This window comes from Aegilops tauschii, chromosome 2 (assembly GCF_002575655.3).
Source record: "Aegilops tauschii subsp. strangulata cultivar AL8/78 chromosome 2, Aet v6.0, whole genome shotgun sequence".
NCBI classification, from domain to species: Eukaryota; Viridiplantae; Streptophyta; class Magnoliopsida; order Poales; family Poaceae; genus Aegilops; species Aegilops tauschii.
Window position 1 is genome coordinate 212,033,552 of NC_053036.3, and position 17,597 is coordinate 212,051,148.

The window sequence follows — 17,597 nt, forward strand, 5'->3', positions numbered from 1 at the left end:
AAAAGAGCACACATTACACTAGAGGCCATACAGTCGGCCTTCCTATAGGTGTATTGTGTGACACTAGAGGCCAGTGGTAAGGGAAAGTTGCCCTTGTTGCGTCGTGTTGTTAGATGTAAGGAAATGTAACTCCAAACCGAGCTATCTACAGCCACAGCTCAACGTAAACAATTGTAGCTAAAACTCATGATTTTTGGTAGGTATGAAGCGCATCTGGACAACACCTAAGGACTCACCTTCTACCTAATCTGAAAATCCTGAACCCACCAACAATAACCTCACCAAAAGATAAGCATTGCAACATGGACACATAATTAGTTACGACAGAAGAAAAAAAATTACATGTAAGTTAAGCAACTCACACTAACAAACTACTGAACAAAATGAAGTGCAGACGAGCAAGCATGCGCGCAAATGACAATTTGTTGTGTCGTAGTGCTGCTTCTAGGTATTTGTTGCCGGCCATCGATCGATTAATCGTCTCATATGTGTTTCTTACCAAGTATAAGATGCTCCAAATTCTAGAATAGCAAGATGGATGAGTTAATTCCCTAGATGGACCCGAGGTGAGTACTCCTACGAAGAGCACGACTGCTCAAGATACTGGCACATAAATGTCAATTTTCAAAACATCAACCTGAACCTTTTATAGTAGAAGAAGATAAGTTGCAGGATATGTGCAACAGATAAAAGCAATAGTAAAATGTTGTTGAAAACATCTCTTCTCAGCAAAGGTACATACCATATGCCAATATGACCTGATGCAAGTTAATTCATTTGTAATGTCATCTTCTCCAACTGAACAATCCTTCTAGTATCTGAAACTACATGACACAGATCAAATGAATCATATTGTACTCACAGAGCATAAAGCATCCACCTACCACTCAGTTCACATTGCCTCCAGCGCCATTGTCATCTCCATCCATCCATGAGCAGCTAGCAGGAAGCAGTAGTGAAAGCCCATCATCTCATCCTCCTCCACACTAACATAATCATTGCATGCTCTTATTGTTGACACTTCCACCATCCGCACAGAGGATGCCCTGCGCCTACGCTGCCCAGCCCTCTGCACGCTCGTTGCCATGGGGGTTGATCACAGTGAAACAAAAGTTCACTCGAAAATGAGAATGGTTCAGATTCAAAAAAGTTTTGTTTCTTATAAACAACATGGTGGAAATAATCTAATATATTGTTCTTCAACATTCACACGCATCAAGATAAAAGGTCGTGATGAGTAGATCACTATAGCAGGACGTCGGTCGTTAAGCTAATTCCCCACCATGTACACATATAGATCTCTAATGTAAACACGCACTGGACCAATGTCACATAATTAACCCGTTTGTACGCTTCCACATTATGATGAATATAAATCATAAAATTCTGCCGAAGCACAAAACAACTCAAAGAAATGCACCAGCAAATGCAAAACTAAAACACATTTAAGGGGGAATTGGTAGCAGTTAAAGCAAGCAGGTGTTACCAGCTTTAGGCATCCGGGTTAATCCAAGTCAAGGTGGAAGCAGACATTGGTACGAGAGAAAATTAATCATCTTCAAGTGGCGATTCCCTAATCTCTTTCTGATTGTGGGCGTCACGTGGATCTGTGGTGTTACTTGCATATTGTTCTCCTAAGAATTTTTTCCCGAGCGTGCCCCCACATCATCATGCCTTCGCAGATGAAGCCGTGAACGAGCACCATGGCATGGTTGTCGGTCTTCTTCTCGTCCTAGACCATAGCTATGGTGGTGGTGGCTCCAGCGATCTTGTGCTCGTGAGGATGGTGCAATGCTGATGGTGTGCTGTCTTTTTACCATACAAGAGGGAGTTTATGGTCTTATATACATAAGAGATTCGATGGATTTATGGCAGAGATTGATTGATTATTTGGTTTCCGCGAGTTTATGCCTTAGCATACATGAATTGATTGATTACCATAATTGCTATATTTGAGATGTTCGTGAGTTTATGGCCTTCCCATATGTGAATTGATTGATCGCCATAATTACCATATTTGAGATACGTTGGGTTTCCACGCCGGATGAAGAAACAGTAAGAGTGAAAAACCGATGGAAGGGGGAGGAAAATCGATGTAAGGGCAAGAAAAATCGATGGGGGTGAGGGTTCGTGGAGGGGTGAACGAAAGGTGGGACGAAAAAAGAGGGGAGACAAAACGTTATGTTTCTTTTAGGTTGTATATATCTCTACTCCTAATGTCTCAGTTGGTAGTCTCCGTTCCGGGTTTATTTTCGTCCCACCAATTTTGTCCGGTTTTTTTCCGTCCTCACTCCCACCTCCCACCTCGACAAAAAATCTCAACCAAAACCGGAGAACCAAAACCCACCTTAGAAAGGAGCGATGCCCCTCGCACGCCAGAGAATCGAACGACAAAAAGCCTAGGAAGAAAAACCAACGAAAAAATCCCTCGAGCTCCGACGGGAACGAGGCTCCCCTCGATCTCAAACAACGCTAGGGTTTGCCCAGCCGCCACGCTCCGCGCTGCCGCCCAAGGCCCGCTCCGCCCCCACCGCTCCCCGCAACGCCACTGCCGGAGGGCCGGCCGGCGAAGCCGCGCCGCGCCCAGGGACGGCAGCGGCGGGGCGGTTCCGTCTCCCTACCTCCTGCCAGAGCCCCCACCCCACCATACGTGGATCTGGCCGGGAGCCCCGCCGCCGATGAGGGCCACACCGGCGATCTCGCGCAACCTACCCGCCTCCTGTTTCCTCTCCGTTCTCCTCCTTCTCTCTCCAACCCTTGTTCATCCGCGGCCGCAGCTCGCCCCGATTCATGGCCCTCTCCTTCCGCCAACTCTGGTCCGTCACCGGTCGTCTGTGGCGCGAGCGTCGCGCCTCCTCCTCAACCTCCTCGATCCGTGATGCCCTAACTGCACTGCGCACTTGCGCCTCGCGAGCCATGGCCACCTTTTGCCGAGCTGCGGGATCGACGTCTGACCGCCACCACGACCGGCCTCTTGCGAAGGTCCCGGTCGCCGTCTCCTGTGCCTTTGGACCTTGGGAGCGGTGATTATATGCCAGGTAATCTATTTTGCTGAATTTGTTCAGAAGGAAAATCCTTGAGGTACAACACTGACCCGCTTCCTTGCTGTCTCATCTCGGCTGTTTTGGTTGAACTAGCATGTGTGCAGGACGATGGGAAGACGAGCTAGAGGCCAAAAGCAATATTGCAACACCATGCGTGAGGAACATGATTCTGCCAGTATTTAAGCATTATACTTGCTAACACTGAGAGCTTAATTATCTTTGATGCAACCAGTCCGTCCAAGCATGCAAATGTACGATTCATGTGCCTAGAATCACTACTTTTGCATGTCTGATGCATATAGAAATATCCAAATTCGGCCATTAATTTCCCTTTTAGTATTTACTAATATTTTTTTATTGTTTTGGTTGATCCAGAGTTGATTTGGGATGTAGAGATTAAAGAACAGCAAAATCGTAAGCCATCGGGTCAGGACGTCAGGTTCAGAATTGTCTTGGCATCTTCCAGTGTGGCGACGATGTTGATTGTCGGGATTTGAAGATAAGTGTGCTCCATACCGTGGCTGAGCCTGTCGGTTTCGCAGAGTGGCTGCACGACACCTCATGGACCCGATGTGAAGGTAGCATATGCTATTCTACAGTGCTTGCCCTCTGAAATCTTAATTGTTGGTTGTACAGTTAGTGCTAAACTGCAGTAATCTACTGCACTTGCATCTGAATTGTACATTTAATAAGTTAATACTTGAGAGTTAAGATAGATCAGTAATCTGGTTGGGGCTCTATCGTTAAGATAGATCAGTTATCTGCAAGCATAAAGTCAATGTCCTGCTATGCCGCATAATTACAGTGCTTTCACATTATGGTAAATTTGTTTCCTATAAGTAAAATCTTTGTTAGTGCCAATTCATGGTGCAGGACAAGTAAGCCATCCACACGAAGTCGGCGGCAGCAAGGGTGTGGGGCGTCGGGAGGAGCATCTGGGTTGAAGATTCTGGCCCTCGCCATTGAGACTACCGTGGTCGTCGCCGAGTACATCTGGTATGTACGCAACGAACCTCCCTAATGCAATGCCGCTGCTGTTTATTTCATCTTTTGATTGCGGCAGACTATATTCGATGAACCTGCATATTTTGATCAATTATTTTTATTAGATTAGCAATGGGAGCTTACTGTTCAGTGAGGATTTTCCCCCTTAAAGTCATATTGTTAATATCCAAAAAAATTAATGGGTGGGTGGTGATGTCCCACTGCTTTGCCCTTTTAATTCCAGCACTTAAATAAGAATTGGAGGGCAGACATTGCACAAATGGATCATGTGGCATTTACTATTGTTGTATTATCATATCTAGCATCTCTCTATAAAAAATAAATCTAGCATTAATTTTGAACTTCTGATGATGTAAGGTAAACACAGAGGCATATCTCCGTCATAGTTGCATCCTTTATAGCAGAGATTTTGTTATGAAAAAATTATTTTGTTGATGGAAGCCTTTGTGCTTCTGTCACTTAAGACGTGAAGTTTTTGTAGACAATCTTAGGACGTGAAGTGGGATGCAACATCTATAGATCTACTGAGACTAAAAGGTGGTTGTTAGTTAGGTTTTGATTGTGCCAATCAATAATACACAATTGTTACTAGGGTTCGGCTAGGGATGCCATCCATCAACTCCTGTTTTAAAGTGTGCTTGTGAGATGCAATCCGATCTCTCTATCTTTCCCGCTGAGATGCAGAGGAGCTCGGTGTTTTAGGGTTTGGCTGTTGCTGCAGGGGAAGGTGGAGCTGCGAGGAAACAAGACAGGTGGACAATGCGACAGGAAGCAAGAATGAATTTCTAATCAATCTACTGTCTCCCTTGAGTCGGAGTGAACGTACCACCTACCATGGTTTTTTTGGTACCTGCTCCCACCTAACGCTCAACCGCGTAGAACCAAAAAAAAACTCCTGCCGAGTCCCTCGCCCGCCCCCACACCCTCGCATCATGAGTGAAAAACCATCCACGAAGTGAAGCAAATAAAATCTACAAAAATTAACCAGCGAAAAAACCTACGAAAATTAACCAGCGAAAAAAACACAAACGAATCGCACGCAGGTTCGACGGGGCTCCCCTCGATCTGTTTCCCAGGTCGATCCTCGGGACGCCCCAGCGGCGACAGCCCTTCACCATCGCCGAGATCCGAGAGGAGCCACCGCCACCGAGGTCCGGGAGGAGCCGCCGCCGCACCGTCTTCCTCCTCCGCCGACCTCCAAGGCACCCTACTCGTGGGACGCCGCCGCCTCGCGGAACCCGAGGGCAGGGCAGGGCGTGATCGCGTTGCGGTCGAGGTCCAAGATCGCTGCCGCCGAGGTCCAAGATCGCCGCCATCGACCTCTGAGATCGCCATCCCTCTCTATTTCTGGTTCGCTGGCCTCTTTCCCTTTTACATCTCTCTTTGGTGCGCGTGCATCGCTGTCGGTGTCCACTATCGGCCGCCTCCGCCGTCGATTGGTGCCCCCATGTCGCTACCGACTCCGACGAGATCTCCTATTTCCAACATATGCAGCCGCCTCGCTGTTCTGGCCCCATGTGCGGCCCCGTGGCTAACCCTAGCCACCTCTATCTCCGACGGTGATGCCTCCTCTTCCTCTTGCAGTCCCATCCTCGTCCTTGCTGGTGCTCCACACGTATATCCGACGGTGACGGCGACCGACGGGCTGTGGGCCTACCAGAGGGCGCGGCAGGCGACAGCGCAAGGCCGCTCGCAGCAGGGCGCGTGGTCGATGCTCACGACAATGGTGGGCGTGAGCATGGCACAGGCAGCGGCCAGGTGCATGCGAGTGGTAGCCGGCGAGGACATGTTGATGTTCATCCGGGCCACACGGTGAGTATTCTCTGTTTATGTGAATAGATCCATCAGCCATAAGGCTGCACCATCTCCAAGTATTTCTGGGTCAATCGCAGTGCAGGATAGATCACAAAGAGAAGACTACCGCTGGTTCGAATGCTCTCTCCTCTTTGCAGTTAATTAAATAGATCTGTTAGCTGCTTAACTGCTACAACTGATTGTATCACCGGCCGGTTACTTTGGGTGAATTGGGCAGAACAAATTACGCCATGTATGTTCCATCTCATTTTGTTCAACACTTGTGCTTTTCGTAATTGGGAGTCTCCAAGTTTTGATTCCATTTATTAGAATGATTGCTACTATCTGCTTGATGAATGGAATGTGAAGATTGTATAAAACAGTAGGATTTTCAGTTTGTATGCTCGTCCAGTAACTGAGTTTTTACAGGTTTCATGATACAGTAATTGTGCAAATGTGTTAGACTTTCTAATTACTTTTGCAGTGCCATTTAATTGTTAAACTTTCTAATGGGCATGCTTCTCAGATCCAAGGCATGGAGAACTCCAAGGAGTTTGCTGACAAGCTGTTCGGGATATGTCGAGGCAAAGGAACATTGAGCCAGATGAAGGCATTAACAAGGATCAGCTCAGAGAGGTCTAGACGGAGATTACTGACCACATCTTGGACTAAGCTATGTTCAGTTTAAGTCAATCTAACATACTGATGAAATTTTTCTTTTGGGTGTCTCACATTAACAGGTGGAACATGAACATTGATGGGATGCTCACAGAAGATGAGGTCAAGAAGGTGGCTACGCAAATGATCACAAAGAGAAGACTACCGCTGGTTCGTCTTCCCCCGCCCCTTCAACTATGTTCACGTCTGCACATCTATCAATTGATATTGTTTGGGATTTTTTTCCAGGGCCTTTTGATCGACCACGCGATTCAAAAAGCTCTTTAGTGCAGTTTGCAACAAAAAAAATCAGAGGATTGGTCGTTTGTAAGGGTGGATATCTTAGAGGCGGCAGCCACCCGGATTGGAATTTAATTTCAATCTATTTCCCTGTCTGAAGTTTCATACTAGATGGTATGTTCCTATGATGTGATTTGTTTACGGAGATGGAGAGATGTGTAGGCACTTGTTAGTTTAGAATTTTGTGATAAGATGAAACTAACTACTGATCTGATATGCTCTTAGAGTTGCAAGTGGTACTATGTTCCTACGCTGCGTCGACCCGAGCAGTTGCGAGAGCGAATGAAGTTGCGGTTGCACGGACAAGCTTGTGGAGGTGTTAGTATGCACGCATGCGTCCCTGATTTGGAGCATGCCTCTGGCCTGGTAGGATTCTCGCTCTGCCCCGACCTCAAGGGCGTTCCTCTATCTGTGTCGTGCTCGGGACCATGCACTAATGCAGGTGCGGTTCTTCAGCTTTTCTTTGTCTTTTTCTTGGTATGTATGCAGGTGCGGTTCTTCAGCTTTTCTTTGTCTTTTTCTTGGTATGTATATCTCTCAATCTTGTGAGCCGTGATTTTCATGCTGCCATGTATGCCATTATGTCCTGTATAATGATTCTTCTTATTATTTTTGAATGGCATAATTATTCTTATTGAGGCACTGCCGCTGCCTAATTTGCTTATAGAAATAACATACTAATTATAATACAGGAAGAGAGTACGATTTTTTGACACAATCTGCAGTACCTGTGAGCCTGCCCATAGGTAGATATGGATACATTTTGTAGCTTCCATTCTTGTTTTCTCATTAAAATTATGGATTTGGAAACTAATCATGGAGTGTCTAGATTGCCTGCTATATTACCAAGTGCGCTGGAGGAAAAGTTGCTGCCACTGTTGATGACCACTCTAGGTGATATAATTCATGTTTGCTTTGTTGTTTTACTAACTTCCTGTAGCATATTGGTTCCATCTTTTTTCTTGCATCATGGTACATTATTCTCATCTTGATATATATCATTTGGTCAACTGAAGATTTGAGTGCAGGGTAGAATTCTTGGTTGATTTTAGAATTTCGTTGTTGATTAGTTGGCCAACGGACTTTTATGAAATTCAAGGCGTCATTTAGTGTACTATATGTCATATTTGTCTTATTTCTATACTCACAATATTTCCGCATCATCTGAACAAATGATGCTAAATTGATATAATCATTTTGGATCAGTGTCATCTTCTCAATGCTGAACAGCCAAAATATATACATAGTGAGCATTCCGCCGCACATGCTCATACGTCATATTTATGTATTAAACTTATGTACTGTTTAATACGGCAAAAATTGGTCAAACATTTAAAAATTTCTACTGTTTAACACAACCAAAGTATATACATAATGATCAGTCCTTCGCTGCACGTTAGATCCAGCCTCCCTCCCTTGACACCATTCTTCTTACTTATTATTATTTATTTTAAAAATATCTTTAGTTTTATTTTCTAGCTACTTCAATTCATTTGTATATGGTTAGTTCCATCGCACTACGAGGATGATCCATGGCTGGTCGCGGACGATCACCTGCGAGGATGATTCATGGCCGGTTGGGGATGGTCAGTTCCATCACACTGCGAGGAGATGATTCATGGTCAGTCGGGGATGGTCACCTGCGGTGAGCACGAGTACCTCCTCCATATCCTCCCTATACTAGCACCCTTGGCGATGAAAATGACAGCCAGGAGAATCCCTCCTTCACACCTCTTTTCCATCTCTGTCAGATTGTCCTCTCCAGCAAGGTGTCTATGCATGAATCATATTTATGATTTCTTTGCATTTTTAACAATTAATATAGATTTTTGTACCCACAACCCAAAGGCCAACCTTAATACTGGACCTTGAAAGGGGCATGTGGCCAACCATGCCGGAGGACGCAGATGAGTTGTTTGGGAATGTTATCATGAGAGGACCCAAGAAGCAACCCACCACGGATGCATGGACCAACCACGCAAGTCCATTGTGAGTTTGATGCTTCTCATGTGTTCACTGTGGTGCAATGAAGATCTGATGGGCAATGGTCTCATGACATTTCCTTTCTGAAAACTTAAATTTATAGCTTGCAATCCATCTGTGGCGAGGGTTCATGACAGACAAGCCAATAGATTTGGGGGTCCACTTCTTGGTGAAACAAATGTTCATTGCGGACAATACGAAGACGATGATTGGTACAATGAGGTGAATATATTAGAATTTTTATTCTTCTCTCTCCATGTCTATGTTTGTGCTTGATCAACTGTCCACTTAATGATTTTAGTTGTACAAAGTCCTAAGCTGGTCTCACTAGGTCGTACCCAGTGGCGGAGACAGGGGGGCCAGCAGGGCCCTGGCCCCCCCTAACACCATGATTTTGCATGTAATTTGCTATGAACAGTGGCAAAATTAGTACTAATTTGCTGCTAAAAATCTATTTTTCAACACTTTGGTCCTCCCCAACCAGTTTTAGTAGCACTTGGCCTCCCTTATAGATATTTTCTGGCTCCGCCACTGGTTCGTACTCGTACCACACCGTGGGAAGGTTATGGCCAAGAATGAGCTGGAGGTTATTGCTTTGGCGACGCCGAAGGCCGTTCACGCGAAGAGGAGATGTGCCTGGTGACGAGAAGTCTTAGACCATCGTTGAGTTTTGCTTCCTATCAATTCAGCAGTGTGTGTACATGTTCAGAATTGTTGGCTACAAACACTTGAATTATCTCCAATCATGTACTTCAGGTTCTACCATCTTCCATATTTACCATGTTTTGTCACTTAACAAAATTTACATAACTATTTTGTGTATGTATGCAAAATTCTGGTTTAGAAACTTAATGCAGAATTAAACAAAATTATCATTCAGTATTAAGAATTTACATTTATCATAAGAAATGGCAAACTCATAGGTATTTCAATCTAGAAATTACAATGCAATGTTCAGGGAAGATGGCGAGCTTCTAATTAGCGGTAATTTTATTCTGTTGAAACCGAAAGATATGGATGAGCCATGATAATGAGTGTTAGGGGATTGGACGGCACGACGTAAAAAGATATCATTTTTACTAAATAACTTCATTTTCCGCAGAAACTTCCTTGCACTAAACTTACAATATTGGCTTCTCCAGATGTACATAAGCTATTAGCTCTTAGCTCTATTTAATTCCACTCATATTTACGAAAGTGCTCTTTTGATCCCGAGTTCACAATCTCCCTGATGAACAGTAAAATCCAAAAAATTAGTTAAAGAATTCAAAAAAATTCTGGATTTAAACATCGATGAACGTTTTAACTTCCTGCAAATTTTTGTGATGAAATAACATTGGTGGAGGTCTGGACAAAAAGAAAAAAATCGATGCTCCAAAATGCTTCCGAGAACAAATCTTTTGGAGCGTCGATTTTTTTTGCCCAGACCTACACGAGATCGCAGGTGATATAATTCATGTTTGCTTTGTTGTTTCAGTAACTTCCTGTAGCATATTGGTTCCATCTTTTTTTTGCATCATGGTACATTATTCTCATCTTGATATATATCATTTGGTCAACTGAAGATTTGAGTGCAGGGTAGAATTCTTGGTTGATTTTAGAATTTCGTTGTTGATTAGTTGGCCAACGGACTTTTATGAAATTCAAGGCGTCATTTAGTGTACTATATGTCATATTTGTCTTATTTCTATACTCACAATATTTCCGCATCATCTGAACAAATGATGCTAAATTGATATAATCATTTTGGATCAGTGTCATCTTCTCAATGCTGAACAGCCAAAATATATACATAGTGAGCATTCCGCCGCACATGCTCATACGTCATATTTATGTACTGTTTAACACGGCAAAAATTGGTCAAACATTTAAACATTTCTACTGTTTAACACAACCAAAGTATATACATAATGATCAGCCCTTCGCTGCACGTTAGATCCAGCCTCCCTCCCTTGACACCATTCTTCTTACTTATTATTATTATTTTAAAAATATCTTTAGTTTTATTTTCTAGCTACTTCAATTCATTTGTATATGGTTAGTTCCATCGCACTACGAGGATGATCCATGGCTGGTCGCGGACGATCACCTGCGAGGAGGATTCATGGCCGGTTGGGGATGGTCAGTTCCATCACACTGCGAGGAGATGATTCATGGTCAGTCGGGGATGGTCACCTGCGGTGAGCACGAGTACCTCCTCCATATCCTCCCTATACTAGCACCCTTGGCGATGAAAATGACAGCCAGGAGAATCCCTCCTTCACACCTCTTTTCCATCTCTGTCAGATTGTCCTCTCCAGCAAGGTGTCTATGCATGAATCATATTTATGATTTCTTTGCATTTTTAACAATTAATATAGATTTTTGTACCCACAGCCCGAAGGCCAACCTTAATACTGGACCTCGAAAGGGGCATGTGGCCAACCATGCCGGAGGACGCAGAGGGTTGTTTGGGAATGTTATCATGAGAGGACCCAAGAAGCAACCCACCACGGATGCATGGACCAACCACGCAAGTCCATTGTGAGTTTGATGCTTCTCATGTGTTCACTGTGGTGTAATGGAGATCTGACGGGCAATGGTCTCATGACATTTCCTTTCTAAAAACTTAAATTTATAGCTTGCAATCCATCTGTGGCGAGGGTTCATGACAGACAAGCCAATAGATTTGGGGGTCCACTTCCTAGTGAAACAAATGTTCATTGCGGACAATACGAAGACGATGATTGGTACAATGAGGTGAATATATTAGAATTTTTATTCTTCTCTCTCCATGTCTATGTTTGTGCTTGATCAACTGTCCACTTAATGATTTTAGTTGTACAAAGTCCTAAGCTGGTCTCACTAGGTCGTACCCAGTGGCGGAGACAGGGGGGACCAGCAGGGGCCCTGGCCCCCCCTAACACCATGATTTTGCATGTAATTTGCTATGAACAGTGGCAAAATTAGTACTAATTTGCTGCTAAAAATCTATTTTTCAATACTTTGGTCCTCCCCAACCAGTTTTAGTAGCACTTGGCCTCCCTTATAGATATTTTCTGGCTCCGCCACTGGTTCGTACTCGTACCACACCGTGGGAAGGTTATGGCCAAGAATGAGCTAGAGGTTATTGCTTTGGCGACGCCGAAGGCCGTTCACGCGAAGAGGAGATGTGTGGCTACAAACACTTGAATTATCTCCAATCATGTACTTCAGGTTCTACCATCTTCCATATTTACCATGTTTTGTCACTTAACAAAATTTACATAACTATTTTGTGTATGTATGCAAAATTCTGGTTTAGAAACTTAATGCAGAATTATGAACAAAATTATCATTCAGTATTAAGAATTTACATTTATCATAAGAAATGGCAAACTCATAGGTATTTCAATCTAGAAATTACAATGCAATGTTCAGGGAAGATGGCGAGCTTCTAATTAGCGGTAACTTTATTCTGTTGAAACCGAAAGATATGGATGAGCCATGATAATGAGTGTTAGGGGATTGGACGGCACGGCGTAAAAAGAAATCATTTTTACTAAATAACTTCATTTTTCGCAGAAACTTCCTTGCACTAAACTTACAATATTGGCTTCTCCAGATGTACATAAGCTCTTAGCTCTATTTAATTCCACTCATATTGACGAAAATGCTCTTTTGATCCCGAGTTCACAATCTCCTTGATGAACAGTAAAATCCAAAAAATTAGTTAAAGAATTCAAAAAAAATTCTGGATTTAAACATCGATGAAAGTTTTAACTTCCTGCAAATTTTGGTGATGAAATAACATTGGTGGAGGTCTGGACAAAAAGAAAAAAATCGATGCTCCAAAATGCTTCCGAGAACAAATCTTTTGGAGCGTCGATTTTTTTGCCCAGACCTACATGAATGTCATTTCATCAAAAGCATTTGCAAGAAGTTAAAACTTTCATAAATTTTTAATAAAAAAATCAGATTTTTTATATATTTTTACTGTGTTTTCGGATTTTACAGTTCATCAAGGAGCATGTGAGCTCCGGTTCAAATACTACACGTCTTCATATTTATTCCTATTCTCCTTTCGTCATTTTTTACATCTAGGCATATAGTGTTTTGCTGTGTCTCAAAGTTTTACCTTTTTAAAAGTGACATGTGTTTATATTTTGTGGATGTTTTTGTTGCTGGTATATATTCTCAAGTGATAATCATCATATCTTGTCAATCTCTATGTTATGAGAGGTATAAAAATGTAATCGGATCTAAATTTGATAGTATGCTACCTTGGCCAATATACTGCATCATGTGAAGGCTGCAGGGTTGCACCTTGGAGTTCAAAATTTGGTGTCTTCGCATTGAAGGATTCAACCCATCGACTTTGGAGTTTGAACATGTCACTTGTGATGGGGAGAGGAAGAGATGACTTGCATACACTGGACAATGAGTGTGTTAGCAGCGTGGTGGCTCAGGACTGTACAAGTTGTAGTAGCCCCTTCCCTTATAAATGTTTTGTTTTGATTGGAAGCACCTTATAATTAGCTAATATATGGATTTCATTTACATCGTCTGTCCAAGTATGCGAGGCCCATGAGACGGGCATTAATCACTTCTCTTTTTTGTCAGTATTTTGATAGGGGACCTATGTATATGGGAAGGAGTTAGTATCATGTAAATCGTATCACCAATTTAAGGATCCTCATGTTTTCTTACTTTTCAACACTTATTTGTGATTTTGTTCACAAGTTTTCAATTTCATTATGTAGAATGAAGATAATATTTTTGTTGTATTTTTTGTCCATGTAGAGGATACAAGACATCATATTAAGTAATCAATTAATGAAATAATGAATTAACTTACGTATGTGTATGTTTATGACTCGCTCTTTGTCCCTCCTAGCGAGAGGGCGACGATAAGGACGGTTGTCTTTGGGTGTCCCCCAACGTGGTTCACGGGTTGGCGGTGTGAGGAAATGTGTGACTATGGAGGGAGCTCAACAATTGGGCTACAATGATAGGAAGAAAGGATGTGATGGGAAGAGAGTGGTTGATTGCAAATAAAGTGTTAGCTATGTTGCAGCGATTGTCCACACAGCTGAATTTGGAGAGCCTATCGGCTGTCCGTTTGATGTCCAAACATGCCCAAATATACAAGAAAGAAATGAGCTTCGACCTTGAAGACAACTTTAGTCATTTGTTTAATTCATTTATATGCATTGTATTGTAGCCCGTAGCAATGCACGGGCGGTCTACTAGTAGATATATAGATATAGAGATAGAGATAGATAAGAAGAGCCATAGGGGCAGATTTAACAAATCTCGGCCATCAAATCATGTCAATCCAACGATTTATATTGCTTCAATGACGAGCGCGAAACATGTTTAGCGTGCAGTTAATATCATATCAGATATCAACATCCAGATTATCCACGTAATTTATTGGTATTAATATCTTGCCTAATATCAATGTGCAACTAATTTTCTCTCAAATATGAACGTGTATTGCACATACACATTTACTATCTCACAAAATAAACGGTGTTGTAGCTAGTATAACATAATAATTAATTAAGATTTTCTTACTTCCATTGGGGTGAGTTGATCAATGCCACTGGCAGCTTGGTCCCATGCTGCTCCTTGAAATGACCCTCGCCGCGATTTATATTGTATAAAGCCAATATGCCGAACCACGATACATGATGTTTACGAATCTTTAAAACTAACTAGTAAGTATGAATTTTTTCGCATGGTAATACGTGTCTGATACGTCTCCAACGTATCTATAATTTTTTATCGTTCCATGCTATTATATTATCTGTTTTGGATGTTTAATGGGCTTGAATATGCTCTTTTATATTATTTTTGGGACTAACCTATTAACCGGAGGCCCAGTGCCAGTTGCTGTTTTTTTGCCTATTTCAGTGTTTCACAGAAAAGGAATATTAGACGGAATCCAAACGGAACGAAACCTTCGCGAGGATTTTTCTGGAACAAACGCAATCCAGGAGACTTGGAGTGGAAGTGAGAGACGCAATGAGGTGGCCACGAGGCAGGAGGGCGCGCCTAGGGGGGGTAGGCGCTCCCCCACCCTCATGGGCCCCTCGTAGCTCCACCGACCTACTTCTTTCGCCTATATATACTCTTATACCCTGAAAACATCCAGGAGAGCCACGAAACCACTTTTCCACCGCCGCAACCTTCTACACCGTGAGATCCCATCATGGGGCCTTTTCCGGCGATCGGCCGGAGGGGGATTCGATCATGGAGGGCTTCTACATCAACACCATAGCCTCTCCGATGATGTGTGAGTAGTTTATCACAGACCTTCGGGTCCATAGTTATTAGCTAGATGGCTTCTTCTCTATCTTTGGTTCTCAATACAAAGTTCTCCTCGATGTTCTTGGAGATCTATTCTATGTAATACTTTTTGCGGTGTGTTTGCCGAGATCCGATGAATTGTGGGTTTATGATCAAGATTATCTATGAACAATATTTGGTTCTCCTCTGAATTCTTATATGCATGATTTGATATCTTTGCAAGTCTCTTCGAATTATCGGTTTAGTTTGGCCTACTAGATTGATCTTTCTTGCAATGGGAGAAGTGCTTAGCTTTGGGTTCAATCTTGCGGTGTCCTTTCCCAGTGACAGTAGGGGCAGCAAGGCACGTATTGTATTGTTGCCATCGAGGATAAAAAGATGGGGTTTATATCATATTGCTTGAGTTTATCCCTCTACATCATGTCATCTTGCTTAATGTGCTACTCTGTTATTATGAACTTAATACTCTAGATGCATGCTGGATAGCGGTCAATGTGTGGAGTAATAGTAGTAGATGCAAAATCATTTCGGTCTACTTGACACGGACGTGATGCCTATGTTCACGATCATGCCTAGATATTCTCATAACTATGCGCTTTTCTATCAATTGCTCAACAGTAATTTGTTCACCCACCGTAATGTATGCTATCTTGAGAGAAGCCACTAGTGAAACCTATGGCCCTCGGGTCTATTTTACATCATATTAGTTTTCCGTCAACTTGCCAATTTCCGTCGCCGTTTATTTTGCAATCTTTACTTTCCAATCTATACAACAAAAATACCAAAAATATTTATCTTATTATCTTTATCAGATCTCACTTTTGCAAGTGGCCGTGAAGGGATTGACAACCCCTTTATTGCGTTGGTTGCAAGGTTCTTGATTGTTTGTGCAGGTACTAGGCAACTTCTGTGTAGTCTTCTACTGGATTGATACCTTGGTTCTCAAAAACTGAGGGAAATACTTACGCTACTTTGCTGCATCACCCTTTCCTCTTCAAGGGAAAACCAACGCATGCTCAAGAGGTAGCAGTGTATCATTCATATTATAAAGATCAAAATACAAGTCACGTAAGGACTGACATGACAAAACTGAAAAGATAGCAGGACATCTCTAAGCTTCACACCACCGCCCGTCACCTGCCTCCGGCACCACCATAGCATCCACCGAAGAAAATAATGATGGATCACCTCCTCACTCGAGCTCGACGTGGCTCCATCACTGATATGCAGCTTTGTTGACCTCCAAGGTGGCTCACCAAAAGTGAAGCCATTGCCATTGAACAAATCAGACCGGGGCAACACCCCGGACACGCTATCGAACTCCCGATCTGGCACCCCACCATGACTAAGACACCGAAGGAGGAAACCATACCTGCCATCCACGAACCATGAACCCAGCACATGTTCCGTCTTCCAGATGTTGTCATGCAGACCACAATCTGCATCCGCTCTTGCACTACCTCCCAAGCTCCGTGTCGGCGCTGGAGAAAACGTCGTCGCAACGGCGGAGCCCGAGGACACAGGCTGTTGCGGGTAACTAGTAACTATGTATACGTACAATGCACATAATACTGTATTAGACAAGATGTTAATTGTATTAACACAAATATTAGGCAAAATATAAATTGCATGTTAATATTAGGTAGGATATAATTACTTGGTTAATGTTGACGTTCATATTAGGCATGATATTAATTAATTGAGGGTGCTATACATATTTAACGCAAAATACTAAAGTGACAAACACTGTTGGATAGATGTGGTTGAACATATGAGATTTGTTGGATCTCTGCAACTCGCTCTTTTTATATTAATATAGATATAGATAAAACTAGAAATACATGATAAGACACCAAAGACCTAGAAATGCATCATAATACACTAGCAAATGCCGTTAGTGTCATCAAGGAGAAGCATAAGAGCTTTGCTAGGACCACTAGTAACCGTGCACCCCGCCACCCACAAGGCTGAAGCACAACGCCAACACATGCCTCAACAATGCTTGTCGGAGAGCCCCCCCCCCTCCCCAAGCTTGCAACCAAGAAATGGGCGACTTCCCTAGGGGGCCCACCTAGACACAATCTGTGTGGTTACGCACAGGAAGAACCAACCACAGGCAGGGGGCAACGCCCCGCCCCTGCGCCGGACACTGGGCACATGCCGCTAGCTGTCCAATGACACGCAACACCAGATGGAGAACCGACCAGTGTCCCGATAGGTCTGGCCACTCCAGATTTACACGGGGAGCCACCCAGGACCTCCTGCCACCTCGAACGGGCTCGGCAGCGCGGGTCATCACCGCCTCTAGTGTTCCCCATTACGAGTGACGGTGTCCTAGACTAGAGGGTACTCACCACGTCGTCTCCTGATTAGTTGGATTGGGCCAAGGACCCCCATGGTCGTTTACCCATGGGCCAGTTCGGACAACCAATGCATACATGAGGAAGATTCCACAAGACTTGGTGATCAAGACAAGGACTCCTCTCCACCGACGTATTCGACTAGGACTCTTGTTATCCTAGGCCTCTGGTACATTATATA

The 17,597-nt window shown here is 43.3% G+C and overlaps 1 long non-coding RNA gene across 21 annotated transcripts; it reads left to right on the forward strand.

The window, feature by feature from the left end:
* The first annotated feature begins 2,345 nt into the window (after positions 1-2,345).
* On the forward strand, positions 2,346-13,458 carry LOC109782373 (uncharacterized). 21 transcript variants are annotated; one of them, XR_012202300.1, is made up of 18 exons: positions 2,346-3,038; positions 3,138-3,295; positions 3,420-3,622; positions 3,918-4,040; positions 6,370-6,479; positions 6,584-6,671; positions 6,750-6,914; positions 7,026-7,242; positions 7,493-7,546; positions 7,630-7,694; positions 8,308-8,445; positions 8,626-8,789; positions 8,887-9,005; positions 10,826-10,963; positions 11,160-11,306; positions 11,404-11,522; positions 11,815-11,978; positions 13,053-13,458. It is a non-coding gene; the product is annotated as an uncharacterized lncRNA (long non-coding RNA). The 21 variants fall into 21 exon arrangements; XR_012202310.1 differs by having other exon boundaries at positions 3,138-3,198; XR_012202315.1 differs by lacking the exon at positions 11,815-11,978 and having other exon boundaries at positions 10,826-11,087; positions 13,053-13,308.
* Positions 13,459-17,597: the final 4,139 nt, after the last annotated feature.